The sequence below is a fragment of the Syngnathus typhle genome, unplaced genomic scaffold (assembly GCF_033458585.1).
Source record: "Syngnathus typhle isolate RoL2023-S1 ecotype Sweden unplaced genomic scaffold, RoL_Styp_1.0 HiC_scaffold_455, whole genome shotgun sequence".
Lineage (NCBI taxonomy): Eukaryota > Metazoa > Chordata > Actinopteri > Syngnathiformes > Syngnathidae > Syngnathus > Syngnathus typhle.
Genome location: NW_026872357.1, coordinates 1 through 10,000, shown reverse-complemented (window position 1 = coordinate 10,000; position 10,000 = coordinate 1).

Below are 10,000 nucleotides of genomic sequence, written 5' to 3'. Positions count from 1 at the left end.
ACTTAGTCTCCGGAGAATGACAGCGGGCGCGCGCAAGAGGCCAGTCCGGGGATGAGGCAGCATCCTCGGGCAGCAGGCGGGAGGAGGCAGCCTCCCCTTAGTATAACTTAGTCTCCGGAGAATGACAGCGGGCGCGCGCAAGAGGCCAGTCCGGGGATGAGGCAGCATCCTCGGGCAGCAGGCGGGAGGAGGCAGCCTCCCCTTAGTATAACTTAGTCTCCGGAGAATGACAGCGGGCGCGCGCAAGAGGCCAGTCCGGGGATGAGGCAGCATCCTCGGGCAGCAGGCGGGAGGAGGCAGCCTCCCCTTAGTATAACTTAGTCTCCGGAGAATGACAGCGGGCGCGCGCAAGAGGCCAGTCCGGGGATGAGGCAGCATCCTCGGGCAGCAGGCGGGAGGAGGCAGCCTCCCCTTAGTATAACTTAGTCTCCGGAGAATGACAGCGGGCGCGCGCAAGAGGCCAGTCCGGGGATGAGGCAGCATCCTCGGGCAGCAGGCGGGAGGAGGCAGCCTCCCCTTAGTATAACTTAGTCTCCGGAGAATGACAGCGGGCGCGCGCAAGAGGCCAGTCCGGGGATGAGGCAGCATCCTCGGGCAGCAGGCGGGAGGAGGCAGCCTCCCCTTAGTATAACTTAATCTCCGGAGAATGACAGCGGGCGCGCCTAAGAGGCTGGTCCGGGGACCAGGCACTCTCCCCGGACAACAAAGCACGTCCCCCTCCTGAGTGGACAAAAAAAATCCACTCCTGGTACCTAAGATTTTCTCCAGCGGCGGGCTGGGAGTCTAATCTTTCTCCTGGCCGAGAAAAGAGCACTTTCCCCCGGACAACAAAGCACGTCCCCCTCCTGAGTGGACAAAAAAAATCCACTCCTGGTACCTAGAATTTTCTCCAGCGGCGGGCTGGGAGTCTAATCTTTCTCCTGGCCGAGAAAAGAGCACTTTCCCCCGGACACCAAACCAGCCAACGTCCCCCTCCTGAGTGGACAAAAAAAATCCACTCCTGGTACCTAAAATTTTCTCCAGCGGCGGGCTTGGGACGAAAATCAATCTTCCTCCCGAAATTAAACCACTATTGGCGGACGCCAGCCCCAAGCGCCAGCCCCGACCGCCACCCCCCGACCGCCACAAGGCGACCGCCACAAGGCGACCGCCACAAGGCGACCGCCACAAGGCGACCGCCACAAGGCGACCGCCACTGGCCCCAAGCGCCAGCCCCGACCGCCACCCCCCGACCGCCACAAGGCGACCGCCACAAGGCGACCGCCACAAGGCGACCGCCACAAGGCGACCGCCACAAGGCGACCGCCACAAGGCGACCGCCACTGGCCCCAAGCGCCAGCCCCGACCGCCACCCCCCGACCGCCACAAGGCGACCGCCACAAGGCGACCGCCACGCGGCCCCAAGCGCCAGCCCCGACCGCCACCCCCCGACCGCCACAAGGCGACCGCCACAAGGCGACCGCCACAAGGCGACCGCCACAAGGCGACCGCCACAAGGCGACCGCCACCGGCCCCAAGCGCCAGCCCCGACCGCCACCCCCCGACCGCCACAAGGCGACCGCCACAAGGCGACCGCCACAAGGCGACCGCCACAAGGCGACCGCCACAAGGCGACCGCCACTGGCCCCAAGCGCCAGCCCCGACCGCCACCCCCCGACCGCCACAAGGCGACCGCCACAAGGCGACCGCCACAAGGCGACCGCCACAAGGCGACCGCCACAAGGCGACCGCCACAAGGCGACCGCCACTGGCCCCAAGCGCCAGCCCCGACCGCCACCCCCCGACCGCCACAAGGCGACCGCCACAAGGCGACCGCCACCGGCCCCAAGCGCCAGCCCCGACCGCCACCCCCCGACCGCCACAAGGCGACCGCCACAAGGCGTTAGTGGCCGCGCCCGGTACTTTACTGGACCCTATTTGGCCCGCGGACCGGCCGGCGTCGCTTCCTTGAATGCTTAGCCGCCTTTCGAGCTGCCATGCCGGGCTTGAGTTAGTGGTTTGCGCCCGGTACTCTACGTTAAAAGTCAGGCGGAACGGCTCTGAAGCTCCAGACGGTGCTTCCTTGAATGCTTAGCCGCCTTTCGAGCTGCCATGCCGGGCTTGAGTTAGTGGTTTGCGCCCGGTACTCTACGTTAAAAGTCAGGCGGAACGGCTCTGAAGCTCCAGACGGTGCTTCCTTGAATGCTTAGCCGCCTTTCGAGCTGCCATGCCGGGCTTGAGTTAGTGGTTTGCGCCCGGTACTCTACGTTAAAAGTCAGGCGGAACGGCTCTGAAGCTCCAGACGGTGCTTCCTTGAATGCTTAGCCGCCTTTCGAGCTGCCATGCCGGGCTTGAGTTAGTGGTTTGCGCCCGGTACTCTACGTTAAAAGTCAGGCGGAACGGCTCTGAAGCTCCAGACGGTGCTTCCTTGAATGCTTAGCCGCCTTTCGAGCTGCCATGCCGGGCTTGAGTTAGTGGTTTGCGCCCGGTACTCTACGTTAAAAGTCAGGCGGAACGGCTCTGAAGCTCCAGACGGTGCTTCCTTGAATGCTTAGCCGCCTTTCGAGCTGCCATGCCGGGCTTGAGTTAGTGGTTTGCGCCCGGTACTCTACGTTAAAAGTCAGGCGGAACGGCTCTGAAGCTCCAGACGGTGCTTCCTTGAATGCTTAGCCGCCTTTCGAGCTGCCATGCCGGGCTTGAGTTAGTGGTTTGCGCCCGGTACTCTACGTTAAAAGTCAGGCGGAACGGCTCTGAAGCTCCAGACGGTGCTTCCTTGAATGCTTAGCCGCCTTTCGAGCTGCCATGCCGGGCTTGAGTTAGTGGTTTGCGCCCGGTACTCTACGTTAAAAGTCAGGCGGAACGGCTCTGAAGCTCCAGACGGTGCTTCCTTGAATGCTTAGCCGCCTTTCGAGCTGCCATGCCGGGCTTGAGTTAGTGGTTTGCGCCCGGTACTCTACGTTAAAAGTCAGGCGGAACGGCTCTGAAGCTCCAGACGGTGCTTCCTTGAATGCTTAGCCGCCTTTCGAGCTGCCATGCCGGGCTTGAGTTAGTGGTTTGCGCCCGGTACTCTACGTTAAAAGTCAGGCGGAACGGCTCTGAAGCTCCAGACGGTGCTTCCTTGAATGCTTAGCCGCCTTTCGAGCTGCCATGCCGGGCTTGAGTTAGTGGTTTGCGCCCGGTACTCTACGTTAAAAGTCAGGCGGAACGGCTCTGAAGCTCCAGACGGTGCTTCCTTGAATGCTTAGCCGCCTTTCGAGCTGCCATGCCGGGCTTGAGTTAGTGGTTTGCGCCCGGTACTCTACGTTAAAAGTCAGGCGGAACGGCTCTGAAGCTCCAGACGGTGCTTCCTTGAATGCTTAGCCGCCTTTCGAGCTGCCATGCCGGGCTTGAGTTAGTGGTTTGCGCCCGGTACTCTACGTTAAAAGTCAGGCGGAACGGCTCTGAAGCTCCAGACGGTGCTTCCTTGAATGCTTAGCCGCCTTTCGAGCTGCCATGCCGGGCTTGAGTTAGTGGTTTGCGCCCGGTACTCTACGTTAAAAGTCAGGCGGAACGGCTCTGAAGCTCCAGACGGTGCTTCCTTGAATGCTTAGCCGCCTTTCGAGCTGCCATGCCGGGCTTGAGTTAGTGGTTTGCGCCCGGTACTCTACGTTAAAAGTCAGGCGGAACGGCTCTGAAGCTCCAGACGGTGCTTCCTTGAATGCTTAGCCGCCTTTCGAGCTGCCATGCCGGGCTTGAGTTAGTGGTTTGCGCCCGGTACTCTACGTTAAAAGTCAGGCGGAACGGCTCTGAAGCTCCAGACGGTGCTTCCTTGAATGCTTAGCCGCCTTTCGAGCTCTCCTGCCCGGCGTGGGTTTCGCGTCCGCGCCCGGTACATTATGGAAGCCAAAAAAAAAAAAAATTCTAAGTGCGAGTGGGACCGGCCTGGGGGGCTTCCTTGAAAGCCCATCCGCCCTCCGAGCTCTCCCACCGGTCGTGGGTTGGCGTCCGCCACTGCTCAAAGCGAACTTCAAATTATCTGCTTAATAATGTGGAACACCATTCTTAAGTAGTTTTTCCTTAATTTGGGCTCAACTGGCCGGTAATGATCCCCGGTGTCTGAGATTGATCTCAGTGATCCAAAGAGCCCTGACACGTAATACCATCCATGAGTTTAATTGAAAAACAAAAAATGTAATCTTTATGACACATAAATACAATTTGCATAATAATTTGGAACACAGTGTAGACTTCCAGCGGACCGCGCGCGGCTCGGCTGACGGCGCAGCGCGATCTGGTACCGCTGCGCGGGACGAAACACGCCCCGTGCAGAGTTCCAGGCGGCCGGGAAGACATTTAAGCGCTGCCGCTGCAGCTGCGGCGGGGATTTGCCGTCCTCCGGTGGACACGACGAGTAAATACACCAGCAATCGCACTTACACCGTGTTCCAAATTATTATGCAAGTGACATTTATCTCAGATTTTCCTAAATAGTCGATGCAAAATGAGTCAGCATAATTTTCAAGTCATCAACCATTATTTTGATGAATTCTAATTTTATTGAACAAACCTCCGAATGATCACAGAATTTTTAAAAAATAAAAAACTTAAAATGCACTGTTCCACATTATTACGCACAACAGAGTTTTATAACATTTTATAGGTTTTTATGAACTGAAATGCCCATCTTAAGAATTTACAGCATTAGGAGGTCATATTTACTGAAATCAAAAGCTATTTCAAAGAAAAGACAAACAAGTTACATTTTAACATAGGACCCTTTATTTCAATAAAAAACAAAGTTACATTTTAACATAGGACCCTTTGTTCAACAGCAGCTTCACGATTCTTCCATCCACTGAACTTGTGAGTTTTTGTACAGTTTCTGGTTGAATTTCTTGGCAGGATCTAAGAATAGCCTGCCAGAGCTGCTCTTTGGAATTGAACTGCCTCCCACCTTCGTAGATTTTCTGCTTGACGATGCTCCACAAGTTTTCAATAGGATTGAGGTCAGGGGAGCATGGGGGCCACACCATCAGTTTCTCTCCCTTTATTCCCATAGATGCCAAAGACGTTGACGTATTTCTTGCAGCATGAGACGGTGCATTGTCATGCATGAAGATGATCTTTTGACGGAAAGCACGGTTCTTCCTGTTGTACCATGGACAGAAGTGTTGAGTCAGAAATTCCACGTAGTTAACAGACGTAATTTTGACGCCTTCAGGGACCCTAAAGGGGCCAAGCAGCTCTCTCCCCATGATTCCGGCCCAAAACATCACTCCGCCACCTCCCTGCTGACGCCGCAGCCTTGTTGGGCTATCGTGGCCGTCCACCAACCATCCACGACTCCATCCATCTGTAAAGTCAAGTCAAATCAAGTTTATTTGTATAGCCCTAAATCACAAGCAGTCTCAAAGGGCTTCACATTGACAGAAATTGACAATTATTCTCAAAGCATCCCCTGAGCTCTCAAAAGTGCAAGGAAAAACTTAAAAAACCCTACCTGGCCCATCCAAGGTGGCACGGCACTCGTCGGTGAACAGGACTGTCTGAAAATTTGTCTTCATGTAAGTCTGGGCCCACTGCAGCCGTTTCTGCTTGTTCGCGTTGTTCAGGGGTGGCCGAATGGAGGGTTTCCGCACAACTGCAAGCCTCTGGAGGATCCTGCACCTCGTCGTTCGTGGGACTTCACTGGCACCAGCAGCGTCGAATATTTGTTTGCTCGTCTTTAGTGGCATGCTTGCAGCCGCCCTCTTGATTCGATTTGTTTGTCTTGCAGAAACCTTCCTTGTCGTGCCTTTGTCTGCACGAACGCGCGTTTGCTCCGAATCAGCGACGAATTTCTTCAAAGTTCGATGGTCGCGCTTAAGCTTTCGTGCAATATCGAATGTCTGCATACCTTGTCCAAGGCATCGAACGATTTCACGCTTCTCGACAGCAGAGAGATCCTTTTTCCTCCCCATGGTTGAACGAAATGGCCGAACGCTTAAAAACGCGGAACTTAAATAGACTTGTTAATTACTACAATTGCGCTCACCTGGCAGACTACCATGGACTGTACCATGACTGAGGGTGATTTCAGTACTTGAAAAACAAAAAATGTAATCTTTATGACACTTAAATACATTTTGCATAATAATTTGGAACACGGGACCGTGTTCCAAATTATTATGCAAAGGATATTTATCTCAGATTTTCCTAAATAGCTTCCTTGAAATGTTACCCGGCTTTTGAGCTCTCCTGCCGGGCGTGGGTTTGCGTCAGCGCCCGGTAACATTATGGAAGCTAAAAGAAAGAAAAAAGAAACAAATCTAAGTGCGATTGCTGGTGTCTAAATACATTTTGCATAATAATTTGGAACACGGGACCGTGTTCCAAATTATTATGCAAGTGATATTTATCTCAGATTTTCCTAAATAGCTTTACTCGTCGTGCCGACCGGAGGGAGGCCACTCCCCGCCGCAGCTGAACAGTCATCCCGGCCTAGTGGAGGTCTGCGCAGGGGGGGTCTTCCTTGAAATGTTACCCGGCTTTTGAGCTCTCCTGTCCGGCGTGGGTTTGCGTCAGCGGCCGGTGTCATTTACTCGTCGTGCCGACCGGAGGGAGGCCACTCCCCGCCACAGCTGAACAGTCATCCCGGCCTAGTGGAGGTCTGCGCAGGGGGGGTCTTCCTTGAAATGTTACCCGGCTTTTGAGCTCTCCTGTCCGGCGTGGGTTTGCGTCAGCGGCCGGTGTCATTTACTCGTCGTGCCGACCGGAGGGAGGCCACTCCCCGCCGCAGCTGAACAGTCATCCCGGCCTAGTGGAGGTCTGCGCAGGGGGGGTCTTCCTTGAAATGTTACCCGGCTTTTGAGCTCTCCTGTCCGGCGTGGGTTTGCGTCAGCGGCCGGTGTCATTTACTCGTCGTGCCGACCGGAGGGAGGCCACTCCCCGCCACAGCTGAACAGTCATCCCGGCCTAGTGGAGGTCTGCGCAGGGGGGGTCTTCCTTGAAATGTTACCCGGCTTTTGAGCTCTCCTGTCCGGCGTGGGTTTGCGTCAGCGGCCGGTGTCATTTACTCGTCGTGCCGACCGGAGGGAGGCCACTCCCCGCCACAGCTGAACAGTCATCCCGGCCTAGTGGAGGTCTGCGCAGGGGGGGTCTTCCTTGAAATGTTACCCGGCTTTTGAGCTCTCCTGTCCGGCGTGGGTTTGCGTCAGCGGCCGGTGTCATTTACTCGTCGTGCCGACCGGAGGGAGGCCACTCCCCGCCACAGCTGAACAGTCATCCCGGCCTAGTGGAGGTCTGCGCAGGGGGGGTCTTCCTTGAAATGTTACCCGGCTTTTGAGCTCTCCTGTCCGGCGTGGGTTTGCGTCAGCGGCCGGTGTCATTTACTCGTCGTGTCCACCGGAGGGAGGCCACTCCCCGCCGCAGCTGCAGCGGCAGCTTTGAAACGTCATCCCGGCCCCCTGGAACTGTGCGCGGGGGGGGCGATGCGTCCCGTGCGAGGTACCAGGTCGCGCTGCGCCGTCTGCCTGGCCGCTTTGGGCCCGCTGGAAGTCTATTAAAGCTCCGCGATCTCCGCCTCGGTGCTTAAAAAGCGTCCATCCGCTCTCCTGGAGCTTCTTTCGGTCATCTCGTCCGCGTGCACGGCCTGCCGGTGGCACCGGCTGGAGCTCCGCAAAAAGCTCCATTTCTGTTAAAAATGCTTAGCCGCGTCCCTGGAAGCCCAATCGGGCGTAGAAAGTGAGGGGGAAGGCCCCCAAAGCACCGGCTGGAAGTCCCAAAAAAGCTCCATGATTGGTCAATAATGCTTAGCCGCCTCCCTGGAAGCCTAATCGGGCATAAAAAGCTAGGCGGAACGGCCCCAAAGCTCCACACGGAAGTCCCAAAAAAGCTCCATGATTGGTCAATAATGCTTAGCCGCCTCCCTGGAAGCCTAATCGGGCATAAAAAGCTAGGCGGAACGGCCCCAAAGCTCCACACGGAAGTCCCAAAAAAGCTCCATGATTGGTCAATAATGCTTAGCCGCCTCCCTGGAAGCCTAATCGGGCATAAAAAGCTAGGCGGAACGGCCCCAAAGCTCCACACGGAAGTCCCAAAAAAGCTCCATGATTGGTCAATAATGCTTAGCCGCCTCCCTGGAAGCCTAATCGGGCATAAAAAGCTAGGCGGAACGGCCCCAAAGCTCCACACGGAAGTCCCAAAAAAGCTCCATGATTGGTCAATAATGCTTAGCCGCCTCCCTGGAAGCCTAATCGGGCATAAAAAGCTAGGCGGAACGGCCCCAAAGCTCCACACGGAAGTCCCAAAAAAGCTCCATGATTGGTCAATAATGCTTAGCCGCCTCCCTGGAAGCCTAATCGGGCATAAAAAGCTAGGCGGAACGGCCCCAAAGCTCCACACGGAAGTCCCAAAAAAGCTCCATGATTGGTCAATAATGCTTAGCCGCCTCCCTGGAAGCCTAATCGGGCATAAAAAGCTAGGCGGAACGGCCCCAAAGCTCCACACGGAAGTCCCAAAAAAGCTCCATGATTGGTCAATAATGCTTAGCCGCCTCCCTGGAAGCCTAATCGGGCATAAAAAGCTAGGCGGAACGGCCCCAAAGCTCCACACGGAAGTCCCAAAAAAGCTCCATGATTGGTCAATAATGCTTAGCCGCCTCCCTGGAAGCCTAATCGGGCATAAAAAGCTAGGCGGAACGGCTCCAAAGCTCCACACGGAAGTCCCAAAAAAGCTCCATGATTGGTCAATAATGCTTAGCCGCCTCCCTGGAAGCCTAATCGGGCATAAAAAGCTAGGCGGAACGGCCCCAAAGCTCCACACGGAAGTCCCAAAAAAGCTCCATGATTGGTCAATAATGCTTAGCCGCCTCCCTGGAAGCCTAATCGGGCATAAAAAGCTAGGCGGAACGGCCCCAAAGCTCCACACGGAAGTCCCAAAAAAGCTCCATGATTGGTCAATAATGCTTAGCCGCCTCCCTGGAAGCCTAATCGGGCATAAAAAGCTAGGCGGAACGGCCCCAAAGCTCCACACGGAAGTCCCAAAAAAGCTCCATGATTGGTCAATAATGCTTAGCCGCCTCCCTGGAAGCCTAATCGGGCATAAAAAGCTAGGCGGAACGGCCCCAAAGCTCCACACGGAAGTCCCAAAAAAGCTCCATGATTGGTCAATAATGCTTAGCCGCCTCCCTGGAAGCCTAATCGGGCATAAAAAGCTAGGCGGAACGGCCCCAAAGCTCCACACGGAAGTCCCAAAAAAGCTCCATGATTGGTCAATAATGCTTAGCCGCCTCCCTGGAAGCCTAATCGGGCATAAAAAGCTAGGCGGAACGGCCCCAAAGCTCCACACGGAAGTCCCAAAAAAGCTCCATGATTGGTCAATAATGCTTAGCCGCCTCCCTGGAAGCCTAATCGGGCATAAAAAGCTAGGCGGAACGGCCCCAAAGCTCCACACGGAAGTCCCAAAAAAGCTCCATGATTGGTCAATAATGCTTAGCCGCCTCCCTGGAAGCCTAATCGGGCATAAAAAGCTAGGCGGAACGGCCCCAAAGCTCCACACGGAAGTCCCAAAAAAGCTCCATGATTGGTCAATAATGCTTAGCCGCCTCCCTGGAAGCCTAATCGGGCATAAAAAGCTAGGCGGAACGGCCCCAAAGCTCCACACGGAAGTCCCAAAAAAGCTCCATGATTGGTCAATAATGCTTAGCCGCCTCCCTGGAAGCCTAATCGGGCATAAAAAGTTAGGCGGAACGGCTCCAAAGCTCCACACGGAAGTCCCAAAAAAGCTCCATGATTGGTCAATAATGCTTAGCCGCCTCCCTGGAAGCCTAATCGGGCATAAAAAGTTAGGCGGAACGGCCCCAAAGCTCCACACGGAAGTCCCAAAAAAGCTCCATGATTGGTCAATAATGCTTAGCCGCCTCCCTGGAAGCCTAATCGGGCATAAAAAGTTAGGCGGAACGGCCCCAAAGCTCCACACGGAAGTCCGAAAAAAGCTCCATGATTGGTCAATAATGCTTAGCCGCCTCCCTGGAAGCCTAATCGGGCATAAAAAGCCGAGAGCG